Here is a 17,942-nt window from a genome sequence, read left to right as displayed (position 1 = left end):
AAAAGCAAACACCTCCAGTGGTCCCAGACTGTGCAAGCATGGCAGTTAACTTCTTTCCTACCAATGCTAGGGCTGTCCTGTAATCAGAAATATAATTGGGATGGACCAGTCTCCCTTCTTGTTAAAGCACAGAGCAATGGTCTTGTGCCCATCGCAGGGGTGGGTCTGGGACCTCGCTGGCAAGAAGTGCTGCTCGTGATCTCAAGACGGGTTGGGGGCTCAGGCAGGTAACCAGTATTTCAGACCTGGTTTCAGTCCCCAGTCTGCGCTAAAAGGTCCCATTACCTTGGATGAATGATGAAATTCTCTGCATCCCATTACAAAATGAATGTTGATAGAGCCTAGCACAAGATGCCCTGCCTCAGTTGAGGTTCTGCCTGTGCTACTGTGTGTTTCCAAAAGAAAATGGCTCAAACATCAATAAAAGCTCAGTAGAAATGAGCAAGAATGACTGGTCAATACTAGTACGTAGGCCTCTCTCTGGATGATAACAGTCCAAAAATTAAACAGACGAAATATCCAGTTTTCAAGTTGTACACTAGTTTGGAAGGAGTTTGGTGTTTCTCTAAATTTCTCAGTCAAGTTTCGTCTTTAGCTGGGTGGAGGTTGTTTGTGTGGGCATTACTTAAAAGCATTAACGCCACTGAATTGTGAAGCTAATACCTAATTCTTTACCTCATGTAAACCTTGCACTGAACTTAATAACTGAGGATAGGGGCTTGAGTAACCGAGTGGAAATCATTGTTCGTAGCTGTAAGGAGTCATGAAATAAGCATCTGCAATGCAGGATTGCTGAATTGGTAAGTAGTATTCTGTCCCAGCAATTCAGAAGTGAGTAAAATATCTCCGATGTTTCTGCAGATCCCAGAAACTTGTGCCAGCCCTGTGGGTGACAATAGGGGAATTTTGACCCCTCAGGACAAATGCATGGGCCAGACATCAGAGTCTTACCTGGCATTTAAGTGTTGAGATCATAGCCTAGACTTGGGAGAGAGCTCCCTGGAAAGTCTGGCCTTTAGCACTGTAGTAGGAACTGGAAGGTGCTGAGGTCTCCGAACCCTGGCCTTCTGCTCTTTGGAAAAGCAGAACAATAACTCACTCCTATGGATTGAAACAGTAATATAAAATATGCTTTCACTTTTTGTTTGCTTTCCTGTACATTAAGCAGACATACACTTACAGATCGGAGTTGTGGGTAGCTCTTTGGAAAGTTTTCCTAAGTGCCAGTAAAGAACTAGTGGTACCAAGAGCCAACGTACATGTGGTACTTCACAAACTAAATTGTGAATTTAGCTATAAAGAAATTCAATGGTCTCTATTTTCAAGGGTTTTTTTGTAAGAAATTTTGCTACCAACTTTCCCAAGTTCCCCTTTCAAATGTAGGATTGGTGTTTTCTGTTTTGCAGGGGATTGGAACATACTGCAAGAAAATAGCTTTAATGTGTTAAATCTCCGATTCCTTCTCTGGAGTATTTGCTTTCTCCATTCCTTTAGTTTATAACGTGAGATTTAAATATTTCTTACTTTGGAAAATAATTAAAATATATGTGTAAATACAGTGATGTACAATTGCATTAAAATTAATCTCCATTTTGAGGGAGAAGCAAAATAGGGCATTCTTTTATGCAAATCCTTTACCTTTGCACCTCTGTTTATGTGTTTCTTCTGACATAAGAGCATTTGCATTAATAAATGCTGTAGGAGATTCTTAAAACCAGTCCAGAAATTAGAGCCACTAAAGAGGAAAAAGTGTGACAGACCTGCACTGCAAACTTCAAATATAAGGGCTCTATTAAAATGATAAATTAGTGAAGGACTTAAAATCCAGGAGACATGACTACATTTTTGCATTCTCCTCCATGTCCATGAAATAATCTTTCAGATGAAAAAATTCTTTGTGGCTAATGAAATATCGGAGAGTGTAGCTTGTTTTGTCATATCAAAGGCTATTTCTGCTAACATTTATTTCTAATGCTTTTAAGAGAACCTTGTATTTTAAGAGAGCTTTTAATAAAAGTATTAGACATAAAAAAAAATAACAATTGAGTCTACGTGACATCCCAGAGAAAACAGCGTTTTTCACAGCTCTAGAGGTTTAATCTGCGTAACACCAGCATGTGAGGATCATAACTGGAGGCATGGAAGCCCAGGGCCTTGGTTTTGATACAATTATGGACTTGATAGAGCAGTGCCGATTTATAGCAGGTGAGGATCTGGTTCTGAACTGCTTGTGGAGACCTGACATCCCTCATGACTCTTAGGAGTTTTATAACTTCATTTTTCCTTCTCACTCCCATTATAATGCATGCGATGAGAAACATATTACTTGTGCTTTGCCTAGTAGTGCCCTGTTACTTTAGTGGGTTTTATATTGCAATATTTACTTTTTGTTTTGGTATCTGAGCTTTTATATTTGGATATTGCCCTGCACTGAAGTGCTTTCAGAGTGCATTTATGTATAGGAACGTTGCCCATTCACACTCCCCTCCCTGCCCCCCCCCCCCCCCCCCCCATGCCTTTTCATGAAGTCCTCATTCCAATTTTCCTATTGTACCATCTTCAGCATGGTGTCTCTAATTTTGGCATTTTTTGTGTGGCAGCAGTTGCATGTGGAATTGCATGGAACTTGTCAATTCTTCTGTCAGAAAATGGTACTTGGAGGAGATGTGTGTAAGCTCCAGTTACGTGTGTGTAGACAGAGAGACAGCTTGCTCACAGGCCACAATGCTGTCTGGCCAGCTTTGCGACTGGCTTCCCCTCCCAGCCCCGGCAGCCATGTCCTGCTCTCGGCAGAAGGCTGGGCGCAGCAGTGCTCGCCTCTCTCTTGGGGCAGGGATTTGGGGCAACACAGGCTCTGGTGGGCAAAGTTATCCGTGCTGTACACTGGGAGCCTCTCGTGCTTCCCTGCCACAGTGAGACGTACCTCCCCATTAGCCTGACCGTACGGACACGTGGTTCAAGGGGGACCAGAGGCTTTGCAGGCTAATTAAAGATAAAACTTGCTGTAAGCAAAGCAAAATTTAGAAGGGAAGAGAGAAAGCATAATGTGTGTTTTGTGTTTGTCAATTGTGTGTGCGATTTAAAGTGTAATGAATCTGTCCCTGTAATTCCAGCTGCTGCTTGCTTAGCACCTTTGCAGGGCAGTGGAGGAGTGGGGAGCTGATGCTGGCTGTGGTTGCTCCGGGTCTCTTTAGCCCTGCTGGGCTCTCCCAAAACGCCGCAGGAGTGGTAAGAGCCGGCGTTGTGCAGCACAGCAGGAGTTAGACAGTTGCTGGAAACTTGAAGCGGTTGTGGAAACTCCGCTGAGCCTATGCGCGCTGTGACTTGCAGTGGTTTATAAATTTGAGAGCCTGGCTCCCTTTCACGGGGAGAAGGGAAGGGTCTCTAGGATTACCCCCTGCCAAACTGCAACTGCCTACTCCAAACCCTGAAACAGCTAAAGCCACTGTTCAAATAAGGATTATAAAATAGGAATATGCACCATGGCCAGCTATTTTAACAGGGCTGTAACTACTGCAGATAATGTGACATCCCTGTGCCCTGCACTTGTATGAATGCTGGCACTGGGATGCACATAGGAAATGCTCTGAGAAATACCTGTAAGAGCCCAGAACAAACTGTGGAATAATATCCATAACAGGAAAGGTTAAGGAAACAAGGGTGTACCAGCAAGCGCAGCAAGGTTAACCTAAAAATCAAGACCACGTAATGTGAATATGAGTAGTTGGGTTAGAAATTGGTGTCTTCTGCTGTTAGTACTCCTTCTTGCTGTTCTTCCACAACAGGAAGGTACTGTTCTTATACTGGTGCAAGTTAAAAATCAACAAGCTAATTCCATAATTATTTTTCAAGAAGCAAAAAGCAGCTTTACAAGTTGCATTCGGATATACCAGGGTGTGTTTGACAGTGCTTCATACCTCACAGTGCTCCCAAGGCAAGTATTAATTGCCCCATAAAACACGCTCTGTCGTGTCTTGCGGTTCAACGTGTTACATGTCTGTGCAAACTTGTTTTATAGCCCTAACAGCCCACTACTGCTTCTGAGAAATGTTTTCCTTTTAATGGGGGAAAGAAAAACAACGTTTAAAAGTATTGTAACGGTGACAAGGAAGAAAGAATGCTATAGAATTTCCACTGGCCAGAAAAGCTGTCACAGATTAAACACCTGTTATGAATGGGTGCACATATATTATTTTTGTATTAAGGAGTCTTCTGTCTAGAGAATGAATCCATCTCCTCTAATTTGAGGCATTACCTGATATCTGGGGCAAATGTTGCCTTAATTTGACTTGGGGCAGAAGTAGGGGGGTATGTGCAGCTGCAGCCTCATCCTGTGGCTCAGCAGTGCTCCAGCAGAGCTGTGCTTGGTGCTCCAGAACATGCCGCAGGCTTCATAACCTCATTGCATGGGAAAGCCAGTTGCTGTGGATCTGACTGTTGTTTAAGATGTTTCCACAGCAATTACAGCAACTGAAAACAACAGAGTGGACCTCTTGACTATTGTGAGTTTTAATTGCCCTTTCCAAGTCTTCTAGTTCCCACTCCCACATCTCCAGGGATGAGAATGAGCAAGCCAGCAAGCAGATTACAGCCTATCCCCAAAGATTTACACATGGCACAGTTTCACTGAGGTCGAAAAGGATTATTTCCAATGTCTAATAGCAAGCATGTGGCTGAGTCTGTGTGGGGCCAGGTTCCAAGTAAAGGAGAGAGTATCCCCGTATATACACACTAGTAGGTGTATAGGAGTAGTATCTGGAGGGGTTTGTGAGAATACATCCTTCTACCTAGTTTAGGTGCCTGCACTGCAGGACAAGTCTCTCTGTGCTGAATGGGAAGAGATGCTGTTCCCTATCACCTGGAAAATTACCTTTTGTTTCCTTCCTCAAAATTATTTCTGGGCTTAATCTTTAAGATCAGAGTAAGCCTAGTTCCTCTCCCCATTACTTCTTGGTTGTCTTCGAAATCATAATTGCGAGCAGACTTGTAGTCAAGCCCCAATAAGGGGTTTGGAACTTGCTGTTCATCTTTAAAAGGTATTTTTAGCCGATTCCCCCCTGTGCAATAAGTAGTTAATACTGGATTTAGTACCTGCTGTGCTGTGAGCTATTACCTTTGTGATATGGGAGCATTTTATAGCCACTTTTCACTCCATACTGCTGGCAGAATGATTTCATGATGTGTATAGATGTTGAAGATTCAGACCTCAGATTTGTCAATGTGTTGCCAAGTATCTAGCATAGGCACCCAATTAAACTGTAATTTAGTTTTTCTTGGGTTTTACTTTGCTAAATCTGGATGATTTTTCTGCTTTTAGCTCACAAGTGAGGAAAGATCCAAAGATACTCAAGTGACAAGTCTCTGGCAAGGAGGTCCAACTGAAGTTTACTCATTAAAAACTGCAAAAATAGAATTTTCTTTACCAAAACTAAACTGAAGGTCTTGCCGAGATTTGTGTCAGAATATTTGTGTTACTGCGTGTGCTATATAATATACACAACTTCTGTGTATAATAAATACGTGATATTTTCAGGCACTGCTGCTGCACAGTAGTTGAGCAGGAAATTGTTTTTATTTGCAAGTAATGCGATGTGAAATGAAAGGATACTCTAATTTATGAATAAGTAAATCTTGCTTTTACAAGAGTTAATTCCATTATGTATAAATAGTTTTCATTTTACAGTTGTAAAATCAGTTGAAGTTAGAACCTAATTCATAAGCAAACATTTTGAAGATTTATGAAGCATTGCCTTTGTGTTCTCCTCAGGACGCACAAGGAATGTGCTTCCCCCACCCATGTAAATTATCCCTTGTGAAATCCATTTTTGTGATTTATCAATCTTCTCTACCCTTGCTTGCAGGCTAATGTATCAGAGAGCTACAGTGCGTAACGGTCCCTTAAATCAAGGCAAAATAAGGAGGTTTGTTAAAGTAGATTAAGAAGTTGAAGGGGGCGGTTCCACAAACCACTACTCATGTCAGTGTCCTCACTGCTTCCAAGAGCTCAAGTTATCGGAAGAGCTTTGTGCTCGTAGCACCGTGCTGTCCGGGCCGGCGTTGAGCAGTTTCTGCTGAAGCCGAGGCAGTCCTCTGCCCTGGAGCAGGGACAGGAGGCTGAGGAGTGTAGCCAGTTTTGAGGTGATAGAAAATGCATCTTTTGAAAGAAAAAGGTAGGACCAGGAGAAGCTGTTTGAGGAAGGAAAACTATGCCGTTTAAGACTGATACTGTATGAAAGCTGCTTCTTGCCTGTCAGAAACAGCAGCAAAACAACCCAAAACAACCCCCAAACAAAATGTATATTCAAATCCTGTGGTTCACACAACTTCAAAGTGAGCTCATGCAAGGATAGCAGTGTGGCATACTTTGTAAGAAATATGATATCATGTTGTCATTTTGATGTATGCAATGCCTAACTCTTTAAAAAAAAAAAAAAAGTTTTACGGTCCCCAATAGTTTTGTTTAAGCTTCAGTTTCCTGGCTGGGTCTTGTCACAAAACTCCCAGGTCACGTTCATAGAGTAAATGCTCTTGGAGGCAGTGGCTCCCTGTCTGGCTAGAGCTCCAGGAGGGACCATAATTTCAAGATGGCATCTTGGGCATAACATTGGAACATTAAGTATTCCTTGAGGTTTGTTTTTTCTTGAATACTGATGGAATAATTTCCCTGGTAGCACCTGGCAAGACATTCCTGGTCAAATTGAGAGCCTGAAATCTGATAAAAATGAGGCTATTGAGAATTATCACCAACAAGGCCAAACTGGGGAGAAAAGATGGAGGAGACTTAAGTTTTCTGGAGCCCTTCTAACATGGCACAGTTGCCAAGGCCACAAAACTCTAGTGAGAAGCCTTAGCCTGAAGGCACGGAGAGCCCTCGTGGCACAAGGTCAAGGACCAGCGTCTGGCTGTGAAAGGGAGGCAGGAGTACACACTAATGCCTGATGGGAGCCTGAAACTGCTGAGGGACCCTGTGAAGCGTATGGGCTGCAAAGTATTTAGGAATATTTTGTTGCTAGACTGAACAAATTATTTTTTCATGGGAATGTCAGTGGGAGTAGCAGGAGTCAATATGCTTAAAAATTAGGCATAAGGTAGATATGTTGTTAATCTCTGTGCTTGTTACCAGTGGAGGAAACTACACGGTTGTGTTAAGTAGCCTGTTCAATTCATGCCTGACTTGCATGAGCTTGTGCAAAAGCAAATAATAGCAATGTAATTTGCCCGGTAAACTATTGGAGCTGAAGTAGTCTGTAACTTTCACCGTTCCGGTGGCAATGTGCGAACTGCTGTTCAGATTTAGGATTAAAAATTATTTTTGCTGACTAGATGGTACAGCCTATATAAACATAAATCTGTTCCTTCTCTTACGAAGCATTTCAAATAATATGGTGGCTGATGGCTCAGGTAACACTGTAATGAAAGGAAAACAACGGTACAGTAATAGGAGTGATACAAAGTAGTGAACTGCATGGAGGTTGTCATGGAGGAAAGGAGAAGGTATGTTTGAAATGAGATACTGCAACTTTTGAGTTGCAGCTTATTGCAGTGGTTTTGGAGATGGGATGAATTATGGTTTAATTCCTGCAGATCAGGAAAGGAATTTCCCTTGGATACAACTTACTGCAACTTCCGTGTTTCTTCATCATTAGCATCAAGTACCCGTGCCTATCCCATAGTGATAATTCCTGAAACTGTTTTTGCATGTCAAACTTGCGCAGGTGACTGTACGCACAGATTATAAAATATTTGATATTAATTTGAGAAACGAGCTCTTGAATATAAATGGAGATAGGAAGACATTTGGGAGCAAAACGTTCCAACCAAATTCATTCACTGAGGCAGAGGAAATGAGCAGTTAACAGATAAGTGTATGCTTATGAATGAAAACACTTACTGACTAGTTTGAGACAACTCAACATTTAAATCATAATGGCATCTTTTAATATTGATTAAAGTAAATACTCCACTGATAGCATTAGTCAATATATATGTGTAAATCAGCACGTGATGTTTTTACTGTATGCTTGATGTTTCTGAGTTATGTGCTTCTGGTTCTGAAACAATGAACTGGAGGCTGGAAATCATTTTGGTCCTGACAAAAAGTGCTGCATTTCTTAAAACATTTACATTTTAGGTAATTGGCTGCAGCACCTGACAGCATCACTGTAGCCTAATTGAAGCTGTGTCTCAGCATTGCCACCATAAACCACGTGTTCCAGAGTTCATAACCAGGGCAAATTTGGAGGGGGGAAGGGGGGGCATGAAGTTTTTAAAGCTGCAATATGATACATAAAGTCTCAGTAACTAGATCATTTTTGAAAACATCTCCTTAAATAAATCACGTCACATTTAGGAAAGTGTTTAGCTGTAAGAATTGTTTGGCTAGAAGTCTGAAGCCAGTCAGTCAGGGTAGCTTGATCTAAGCCAAATTCATGAATATCAGCCCGTGTTTATGAATATTTAATGGATGGGAACTAATATAACGCACATGGTTTTGCTGCTCTCAACTCTCTCTACCAGCTTCCAAACTTTTGCCCAAAGCGTCTGTGCCCCCACAGAGGAAATATGTATCTTGTGTCTCATGATGCTATCGCGTACATTGCTTACCTAAACATCACACTTCCCGCTCAGTATTACACAAACTTATGATTACCCTGAAAAATGGCTTTTGGTGTCTGTTTACTGATGCGGGCTATGGGTTAGGCTGAGCTCAGACTGTGGTTTGGCCCCTCCTAGTATGTGGCTGAAGATGTTTGTTACTCACAGTACTACTTTGGTAGTATTGCTGTGGAAGAATGAGCTTGTACCAAAAAGTGAGATTTTTTTTTTTTTCTGTTGTTGATTCCTTAAAGAAGTTTCAGCCTTCGTGTAAATAACCACAAAATATTACCAAAAGCCTCAAAACAGGCAAATATACCAAAATAGGTAAGAAACTCAAACCCCAGCAAGTCTGGGGCAGCTTGCCATTCATCTTTTACAATTATATGTTCAGTGGCATATTCATCTCATCTGGCTCTCCATGGAATTGTAATTTGATGACACTAATGATTATCGAGGAATAATTTTTTTCACTGGGGAGAAAAATGTAGCATAGCCAATTTGGGTGATGGCATAAATGATTCAATGGTTTAAAGACTAATAAAAATTGAAATATCTTTGCAAGGGTTAAGTGGAGGGCTTTTTCCCAAGCCTATTTAGCTAAAAGTAATTAAAAAGGAGAGAAAAACCAACATAATTGAGCCTATTGGTATTGGTGAGGGTTAAAAAAATAAAAAATGCTGTGTCAGTTCTGTCCTCGGAGAGCCTGCAGAAGCCTCAGGCACCATATTCACAGTCATTTCAGGCAAGTAAATAACAAAAAGAGAAAAATATCTTAGACCATTGCCTGCAGAGGGGCTTAAAAATATTAAGAAAGAAGACAAGAACAATAAACAGTCCTTGCAGCTTTCCCTGAAGCAGGAAGACTGTCAGGAACAGCTTTAAAAAAAAAAAAAAAAAATCCAGGAACTTCTGGGCATGAATGAGCTTAGCTCTGGTGATGTTTCAGTGACACACATCAAAGCATACCTTCTATGTGTAAATTTGCCTGACACATTTTTAAAGCCTCCGTGGGGCATTTGCTGCTGTTATCAGTTAAACCTGAGAACCCTAATTATATTACATTTGAAATTTGATGGCCTGTTTTATGCAGAAGGTCAGCCCAGACTGTAATGGTCCCTGCTGGCCTTCATATTTATGAATGCAATGAGTAAAGGGTCTCATCCTGCAAATGCTCATGCAGCTGAGTGTATTAGCATACAGTAGGTGACTTCAATAACGTTAACCACAGGGCTCAGTAAAGTTATATCTGTAAATATTTAGAAACTCAAACCCTAAGTATCTATCACTAGGTCCTTAAACGGAAATATTTACTGGTAAAATACAAAGCTACAAGATTTTTTTACCTATGTTTTATGTAAGAGATGGTTTTAAGTTGCTCCTTAATTCTGATCTTGTCTTTTTAGATACATACTGTTAATACAGCATGAATCGATGTAATGAAGATGTCTTTGGGCTAAAGAGAAACTTTCCTTCTGCTACAACATGAATCACCAGGTCTCATCTTTGTTTTATGGCCCGTTAGCAGACCCATTTGTACTGTCATCTTGCACTGTTGTATCTACAACTTCCAAGAATTATTAAAGGGAGAGGTGGTTTTGATAGTAGCTCATATTTTTCACATCTAATCCTCAGGATGCTGCTAATGACTAGGAGGTTGTAAGATGCAGTTGGAGTCTATCTTAAAGGTCTCTTCCAACCTAAATGATTCTATGCACCTTCCCCTTTCCCCTTGATGCCCCTCTAGGTTAGTAATTTCTCTGATGCATCAATGTCAGGAAATAATGTCAAAAACCATACTTCTTAAAAGCCTGCTGTAGGGGGTTGAAAGAAAACTCAAAGCAACAGTAATACTCAACTTTTTGGTAAAGGAACTTATCTTTTCTCATTCAATTTAATGTGCAGTCAGAACTGAGCCAATTTAATGACTTTCTTGTTAATAAGCATATAAAATTAGTGGTTCTCTTATGAAGATTAATTTAATATCAGATGTAAGCCCTAATATATCTATATCTTAGCTTTTCTTCATAGTTGTATATTTTTCAACCTATTCTGAATAAGTCTCTTAATTGCGAGTAGATCAAGAGTCACTTTGTGTTGTAATTCCCGTCCAATCTCAGAGGCGAAGCAGAGTGGGTAGATATTGGTTCTCCAAGGAAAACCTAAATGATAGAGTACCAAAGATGACTTACCTGGCACCCCCTTTCCTCTGGTACTAACCATAGATCAGAGCTTGTTCTTAGCAAACAGTTTATTGGCAGAACTCTTTCAAACTAGAGAACAATCTCTGCTGTGGCAAGGATTTAAGAAGGGTTGGGTTTTTGTAAGACAAATATATGGTCCTGGTCGTCATATCTAACTCCTGACTGGGTGATCAGTACTTCATCTCCTGTGTGATGAAACCACTGTGACTTCAGGACAGAAAACAGCTCGAGGGGGCCTGGAGTTTCAAATGTGATAGTAATCCAAGTGGTTTAGTTTGCAAGCCCAAACTGAGACAAACCCAAAAGGTCTGGTGGTAGATGTAGGTGTTTGAAGATTACTGGAAATCAGACCTGTGAGTATCCATTAGGTTGGACACTCCAAAGTGGGGACAATGGAGACTGCCCCGCTGCTTTATGGAAACTTTAATCTGGTGCCTAAAGGAGCTTAAAGATAAAATGAAGGAAACAGTCTCATTAAAAATAGCTACAGAAAAAGAAAAGAATAATAAATCTGAAACCAGTCACCTACTTTCAGATAGGAAAGACTGTTCAAATTTGAAACTTGCAACATGGAAATGCAGATGTTTCGTGTTCTGAAAAGTCACTTAAAGAGCAACCATCTGTGTTAAAGTCTATTTTTCAAATAGCCAAACTCTCTAAGGGCATAGGGAAATGCTTTAGTAACCAGCAAGTTTGTTGCACTTATATATGTAGTAGGGACAACTTTATTATATCATCTTATGGGACTGATTTTTCAGACTTGTTAGTCCTCTTATAAACTTATTCTTAAGTTTAAGGCTTAATGATCATGAAAAATCAGAGGTATCCTCTGTAGGTCAATGGTATCATTAGTAGAATAACCAATACCCCAGTAATGCAACAAAACCATAAACTTGTTGTTCACTAAGGATATGTACGCAGGATATCTAGTACGTTGTGAAGTCCAATAATCCCTGATGCTTGAGTTCATAGGTGGAAAGGAAGCTGTGCAGTGCACTTCATACGGAATCCTACTTGCCTGTAACCCCCTGAAGGATGAGTGGATACCACGTGCCTCTGCTTGGGATTTCCGTGTCTGTTCATCCATCTGAAAAGGATGGGGAGGGAACTCAAATAAGTAGGTGTTCAGACTCCATGCCATTAAAACTGCATGGGTGCTAGTGCTGTTGCTGCATGACCCTTAAACTTCAGCAGCTCTACCAGTGCTACTTGCAAATAATTGTGAGTTCACATCGCTTGTGTGTAATTCTGCTCATGTTAATGTGTGGAAAGAAGAGAGAAGATGAGGTGGAGTGAGGAGAATGGAAGCTGCAGATACAGACTTCTTGGTACTAAATTTGCATTTACACATGCAACATCCCTAGAAATTGGTTTGTGTTAGTCACATAGATGCATTTACAGGTCCTGAGCTTCAGCTCTAGTGAGGAGCAGCTACAGGAGGAGCCTCAAAGGCATTGCCCAAATTTCCTGGGAGCATCTGGACTTTTTTTGAGATAACTGGAGTTACTAGTAATCCCGAAGCACTGACTGGATGCAGTCCACAGGACTGGTTCTCCTCAGTACAGATGTGAACTTGCATCAGGGAAGGGAGGTGGGGACTTAGGGAGTGTGTGCGATGGAGGTTATGAAGTGCTGGGGAGGGCTAAAAAACCTGAGGTCAAAAGGCAACTTTCACCAGGGAAAGTGTCTCGCAACTGCTCCATCTCTGAGCTTTGGCTTGATGCCACAATCTAAGCCTAAATAATTTGTGATGGAATGACAAAAGCTCCTTTGGTTTCCATGTTACACTGCATCTTCTGAATTTTTTAAAGATTGAGTTCTAGCTGCTTTATATGTGGATGGTTTTACATTTAATGAGGTGCTGCTAATTTTCAGTTTAGTCTATCTATTCTTCGTTATGAGGAGCAGAAGCAGCTGCTAATTCCCCTCGAGACTGTTCACGTAGAGTACCTGCACCCACCCACATATCCTCATAAATTGTTTCCTGAGCTAAAATGAGCTCTCAGTATTCATTTACTTGCTTTTGGCAGATTTAAGTGGGAGTATAAATCTGCATCTGCTTTTTGATTCACAAATGCATTTTATTCCATAAAGAATTAATGTAGCCACATATGAAAACTGCACCTCTGTTTCTGCTAAGTTATAGTCTTTCCCTTCTGTCAGATTGTTTCTCTCCCCTGCCCCCATTTGCCTGCTCCGGTATTGCTAAATAACGGTAGTTTTAGTACTGCCAGAACAGAATATTCACTAGCAATTCTCAATTCTGACATCCTAAAGCCCTAGAGTCATATTTCAGGCCTGGATGGCACTTAAAGGCCCATAATCTTTTGCTGAATGGGTTTTGCAATACGCAAGCTGAGGCAAATTATTCAGTTTAAGGACCTGAGCTGCTCCGGGAATTCAGGGCTGGAACGTGGCGTGTGCCATTGTTTTTAATTATTTATTTATTTAGAAAATGTTTGAGCAGGAAAACCTGCAGGGATGGAACATTTCACATATCGTTAGTTCCTGGCACCGTGGCCTTGGAAAAGAAAACACAGCCGTTGCACCATCCTTGGCACTCAAGTTCAAGCGCAGAGTGCAAAACTTACCGGGCAAAAAAAACAGTAATGAAGACTGGGAGAGGGTTGGGGGGAGAGGAAGATCCTTGGGGGTGAGTCTTTTTCCAGTCAGGGAGACTGTGATTTAGGAACCGTAACTACAATCCACGGTCCAGGCTGATAATGATGCTTTGATTTATTTGACATGGAAAACATTTATTTGAGGAAAAAAGGACAGTTTGTGGGTTGGTGAATTCCTGGTAGCCTTCCCTGTATGGCTTAGAGCCTGTAAGGCTCTTTCAGGCGTCTGATCCAACTAAAAAGTGGTACCAGAGTGAATTTAAGTGCCTTCTCCCCACAAAAAAAACCTCAGTGATGAAGGATTGGACTTTCATCTTTTCTGAAAAATTTTGCAGGATATTGCTAGGATATATCTGAGTAGCCTTAATAATTTTATGCTATGGTTAATAAAAAATTCCCAGTGGGGCTCCTGTAGGTATGTTTAAGGATTCCTCTTGTGAGCCGAGTCTGAGATACAACATGGTACATAACGTACATATGGTAGCCTTGCTGCCTCCTGGATAAGGTGTAAAATAAGTCTTTGACCATGGCAAGACAGAGAACTTCTTTAAACTTCAGTTTAAAAAAGGGAATATGTATTGTATACTTAATATTAGAAATATATTTAAATATAAATAGTCTTTATTTCCTCAGGTTTTAGAACTTAATCTGTTTCTACATATATCTTTATTCTGATGAACCCCAGTAATTATTTTACATCTTCTTCCCTTCCCCTATGATGTTCATGGAGCATTACTTCAGGGTTAATGTGTTGGTTACTCCAGGATCCTGCTCTTACTACAACATGGGTAAATGTTTTGGGTTATGCTTGCAGGTGGTGCAGTTCTGTTAGGAAATCAGCTCTGTCTATCCAGATCTTCAGCTGGGTATGTTGACAGCTTTTATTTCTTCTGCTGGAAAAGTTCTGCCCCATAATGAACTTCTGCATTGAAAGCAAAATTTCAGAGGCAGGTTTGTAAGTGTGAAGACTTTCAAATTAAAATCGGATAATCTTACGTTTATCGAGGTTAATATTACATTTACCTTGTAAAGGTAACCAAAGACTAACATAATAGACAAAAATAAATAACAGCGTGTATTGTAAATTTAGGGTGACAATCCATTTGGTATGTGCTCTTCCTCAACTTGCATTGACGTAAACAGGAAATGTCTGAAGATATTTGCAGGCTAAATTCTGGCCCTTAAATGAGATTCTTTTTGCATTTTGAAAGATATTTTGGAGGAAATATTTGTCTCTAACATTACTATGAACAAGAGAAAGCAGATGGTAACACAGTAACAGTTCAGATTTAAATGTAAGGGGCCAAATACATAGTAGGATTTGTGGTTTTGCACCAGCCCAGAATCTGGTGCAAATTTCAAATCCCTTTGGTATGCAAGCTTTGTAGCTCAGTAATGCTATTCAATCGCATTACGTACATCTATTTCATACGCTCAGTTGTTTCTTCTGTTCCAGGATTACCTAAAATTATGTGAGAAATCATCTTTTCTAGCCTTATTACTCTTCTTTGTAGTGTTGCATTCATTCAGTAGCCTTGCTCCTGCTGGTGTGGCTGCCTGCGTGCGGCGGGTTTCATCAGCCTACTCGGGGACCGGCTCGTTGGCAGGCGCTGCTGCTGCTTTCTGGCAATGCCAATGTAGTTTAACTTCAGCAACCTGAAGGACCAGTTGTGCCAACAGTTTAAAGGCACAGCTCTCATTGAACATGAAGTATTTAAACTCGTATGGCTTTCTACCCCCTGGTAAGAAAGTGTTGGCAGCTTTCACCTTGGAGCTCTGATCATCTACTTTTTTTTAGTCTTCTCCTCCCCAAAGTTTTCCCAGGCTAAGCTAGCAATGCCTGAGGTGCCTTCTTTGTGGAGCTGCTCAGTTGCTTCTTGCCAGATGATAGGGTTTCTGGAAGGGGGAACTTTATCACTTCTTGGGGTTTTTTTTGTGTAATCAGTCTCTGTAAATGGCTTTTTAGCAGTCTGGAGCAGTTTAGATGGGATAACTGCAATTAAGATACTGCTGTCAGAAAACTAAGTTGACTTTGCTTATTTGTTTTAAAAATCCATGGGTTTTTTTGTAATTCTTCTGGCTGCAATTCTATTGGCATTCAACATTTTACAAAGAAATAATGGTACCAGTCAGCATCAACAGAGCTCATGTTCTGCATGCAGGTACTATGTGAGTTTGAGCACGCAGCTCTACTGCGACTCTCCCAACTGCCTGGCTCGTGCAGTTCAGTCCATCTCGGTCTGTTGGAGAGGTTTGGTTAAACTTCCTCCATAAAGCATTGGTTGAAAGAACATACCCCCGATCACAGGAGTTAGGAGCACACGTGGCATGTGGCTAGCAGGTACTGAGAACCGCTGTCCCTCCCCTGTCACAGGCACCCACTTACTGCCCAGCAGGGTCTAGCCGTATGGTACTGGCCAACAGGCAAGCAAGGAACAAGGTAGGCATGAGCCAAAATGCTAAAATAATCGGGCCATTTATTTACTTAAGCCTGTCGAGTTGCTGAGGGCTTGAAAGAGTGTTTGAGGTCTTGGCCCTCCATTTAATGGGTCTCCGTACAAAAGCAGCAGTCTGATTGTGACTGGTATGTTCATCAAGTTGTAAGACTGAAGAAATTAGCCAGGACCTTGGCTATGTGGGCCCATGATTTTTATCGAGTTGGCTGTCTTAAAGCATATCTTCTTGCCAAACACCTCACTATTCTCGGATATAATTCACTGTTGATGTATACATATGTTATAGCATCTAACTAATTTCCTTTGTACTCTGGAATGGGCAGTGCTGGTGATACCAATTTAGATATACAAATGTGACTCTTGTGGGTTGTGTTGTCTCCATAAAAAAATGGTATGTGTATTATTGGACATGTTATTCTTGGCGTTTTGGCATGGATCACTGCCTCCAGAAACATTTTGTAGGTTTTATGTGCTTTTACACTGCTAAGCTGTATTATATTTCCTGTATTTGCATTGGCCTAAATGGATTGAATTTAGTTAAAACCTTGGATTTTGTTCAGCTTGCTGGTGGAAACTTATTTTTATTGTATAGCCAGATACATACAAAGTCTTGAAAAACAGAGGGTGGGGAGAATCAGTTGCTTGTTTGCTTAGAGTATCCCAGGAAGAACATGGTGTTACAGGGCTTTGTAATAGCTTAGTCCCAAAGCCCTCAAAGTACTGAGGATGAGAATTACAAATGTCGTAAGGAAGACTTTCCATTTAACTTGAGCTTGAAGGTTCTGACAACCTCTAAAATGTTTGCCATTTGTGTGACAAGTCCCAAACCAGGGTGAATTCAACACTTCATGGCTGTAAAGGTATGCCAGCGTGTTCTGGTGGGATCCTGGCATCTCTGACTGCAAATCCCACCAGAGTGCAGAGAGATGTGAGGACTTGTTAGCTGCTATGGGTGTTTCAGAAGTCCGATGAACAGACTTGATATGTGTTTCAGAGAAATATTCAAACTTTACTGAAATGAATTGGGAGATTCCTGGATTTGGGGTGGATCTCATGTCAAGGTCCTCAAAATATTTGAGAGTCTGGGTCTTAGTGCCAGCTTTGATAAAGGGCATGCTGTTAAAAAAAAAAAAAGAAAAAACACAGAGAGAAAGATAAGGCATATTAGAAAAATCCTATTAAAAAAAAGAGGGGGGAGAAAATTTAAAGAACTGGTGAAAGATGTAAATATCTGGAAACTTAGTGAGGCCAGAGATGGTCTTCAGTGACTTCTAAGCAAAATATGATTTATTTATTTTTGAGAGAGAGATATCTATTTTAAAGTTGTTTGATTTGTGGATTTTTTGAAGTTTTTTTCTTGAAGAGGCAAAGTGCCTTCCTTCATACTTTGAGAACCATTGTCTTCCATCTTAGGATCTGTTTGAGAAGAGTTACTTCATCTAATTATGCAGAAACCATTAGACACACTAATTTTTTTTCTTTTTTTCGAACTTCTAGTTTTCCAAGTGGTTGTCTCTGGGAGGGAATTCTCCTGCGTGTGGCTGAGGTATGTGTTTATTTGTAGCTTTGTTTTCACTGGCAGTGAAGTTCTGAGGAGTCATTTCCTTCAGGTTTGATGTGTCCCAGTTGCTTATATGAACCGTTTCCCAAGGTACAAGGTAGATGGATTAGTTAGAGAAAGATCTGACCACAGTACTGAAAGTAATTTTCTCATCTTAGAAGGGTGTCATTATTGTTCATTCCTAAAATATGTCAGCAGTACCTCTAGTAACATTTGGAGATGGTCATGGCTGTTCTCTGAGGTCTAGTGTCCAAATTGAAACTGAAACTGCAAAGGTCTGTGAAACAATAATGTGATGATTTGGGGATTACTAATGTAATAGACCACAACTAAGGCCTGTGCAGCCAATTCCGAAGGCGGGTTTTTTTGGGGTTCAGATTGAGGCTAACTGTATGAAAGGTGTCTGTCTGTCTTCCCTCTTAGAAAACTAAAAATATTAAAAATAGTTTTATGTCTAACCCCTTGGTTGATGCAGGATCTCCCTTTCTGCTGGAAAAATGCTGGA

General features: G+C 40.7%; 1 long non-coding RNA gene across 1 annotated transcript in view; it reads left to right on the top strand.

Annotated features, from left to right (window-relative positions):
* LOC129212193 (uncharacterized) overlaps positions 1-17,422 on the top strand; it is a 116,484-nt gene extending 99,062 nt beyond the window's left edge. Inside the window, exon 3 of the long non-coding RNA XR_008579096.1 lies at positions 17,374-17,422. This is a non-coding gene — a long non-coding RNA (uncharacterized LOC129212193). The remainder of the gene's footprint in view (positions 1-17,373) is intronic.
* The last annotated feature ends 520 nt before the right edge of the window (positions 17,423-17,942 follow it).

The sequence above is a fragment of the Grus americana genome, chromosome 13 (genome assembly GCF_028858705.1).
Source record: "Grus americana isolate bGruAme1 chromosome 13, bGruAme1.mat, whole genome shotgun sequence".
Lineage (NCBI taxonomy): Eukaryota > Metazoa > Chordata > Aves > Gruiformes > Gruidae > Grus > Grus americana.
The sequence above is the reverse complement of the archived record's forward strand: the minus strand, read 5'-3'. Positions and strand labels throughout refer to the sequence as shown.